Source organism: Pteropus vampyrus, unplaced genomic scaffold (assembly GCF_000151845.1).
Source record: "Pteropus vampyrus isolate Shadow unplaced genomic scaffold, Pvam_2.0 Scaffold17323, whole genome shotgun sequence".
Taxonomy (NCBI): domain Eukaryota; kingdom Metazoa; phylum Chordata; class Mammalia; order Chiroptera; family Pteropodidae; genus Pteropus; species Pteropus vampyrus.
This window is the reverse complement of record NW_011906104.1, coordinates 1-1,663: the sequence shown is the minus strand read 5'-3', so window position 1 is coordinate 1,663 and position 1,663 is coordinate 1. Positions and strand designations below refer to the sequence as shown.

The 1,663-nt window shown below is 45.3% G+C and overlaps 1 pseudogene; it reads right to left on the bottom strand.

Moving 5' to 3' along the window:
* Positions 1-1,433: 1,433 nt before the first annotated feature.
* LOC111735167 lies at positions 1,434-1,552 on the bottom strand (annotated as a pseudogene).
* Positions 1,553-1,663: the final 111 nt, after the last annotated feature.

The following is a 1,663-nucleotide window of genomic DNA, read 5'->3' as shown; positions in this document are numbered from 1 at the left end:
CCCATACATGCCTGACCCCAAGGAAGGGGTACGAATTTTGCTTCATAGCTCAGTTCGCAGGAGCATCACATTACTTCAAGTCAAATTAAATTTAATTCTTAAGCCCTCACTCACTAGGTTGATGAGAAATTCAGTAGGAGTCGTGATTTTGAGAGCCCTTCCACTCCCTAATTTCATACGTGAATCCAGGATCTTATTTGGAGGTTGGGTAACAGGAGAAGAGTCTTGAGTCGCCTCAATGACAAAATGCGGATTTTTGAAACCCATGGCCCTTTTGAGGATGAGCAGTGCTACTAACATGCTGCTCACACCTCTGGGCACTGGATCTTTTCTGAAAACCACAATCCAGCTATTCTCCTAGATTCTGCAAACTTTTGAAGTTGCTGAGCGGAGGTGGAGCGCAGGGCCCTGCCAACTGTAGGACTTGCCAAAACTCCTGACGCTTACCCGGTTGTGGTTTTAAACACATCTGTAAATTCTTTAATAGTCCTTCCATCAAAAGGCGAAGTCTAATTCCCCTCTCTTTGCATATAGGCGAGCCTTGGTATTAGGGGCTGGATTGTGTCTTCCCCGACCCCCACCCCACAAATTTGTATGTCAAAGCCTTAATCCCTCAGTACCTCAGAATGTGACTGTATTTGAAGATAGTGCCTTAAAGAGGTAGACACATTAAAATGAAGTGATTGGGTGAGTTCTCATCCAATCTGACTGGTGTTCTTATGAGAAGAGATTAGGACACAGACACACACACAGAGAGAAGCCCATGTGAAGACACAGAGAAAAGACATCCATCTACAAGCCAAGGAGAGAGGTCTCATAAGACACCAACCCTGCTGACACCTTCATCTTGTGCTTTCAAGCTCCACAATTGTGAGAAATAAATTTCTATTGTTTAAGCCGCCCAGTATGTGGTACTTTGCTATGGCAGCCCTAGCCAGTTAATACATCTAGGACTCACTTCTAATGAATAGGATGCAGTCAAGTGAAGCTACAAGACTGCCCAGGCTGGATTAGAAAAGGTGACACAGCTTCTGCCTGACTCTCTCTCCCAAGATGCTCACCCTAGGAACCTAGCCACACGTGGTGAGGAGGAAGCCCAGGCCATGTGGAAAGGTGTAGGTGTTCTTACTGGCAGCCGCATTTAAGGCCCCAGCTGTCAGCCAGCATTAATTTCCAAGCATGGGAGTTGAACAAACAGCAAAAGGATTCTAGTCCAAACCTTCCAGCTGCCCCAGCTGAGTGGAGAGAGAGATGTGCTGTTCCTGCAGAATCCTGGCCAAACTGCCAATTCGTGAGCAAAATAAATGTTGTTGTTGTTCTAAGACACCAAGTTTGGGGACATTTCTTTAAGCGGCAGTAGATAAAAAGAGCATCAAACTTGAGATATCAACAGCTTGTTCTGCTTCTCTCTAGTCTTTTTTTTTTTTTTTTAACGCCTACAGCACCTGGTATTCCTAGGTGGTCTCCCACCCAAGTACTAACCAGGCCCAACTCTGCTTAGCTTCTGAGATCAGATGAGATTGGGCACGTTCAGGGTGGCATGGCCATAGACTGCTTCTCTCTAGTCTTAAGGAATACTTACCTCCTTTCTCCTCCTCCTCATTTTGAAAGATCTCATATATTCTCCCTCAACTTTCCTTTAGTTATACAGTGTTGGTGTCTC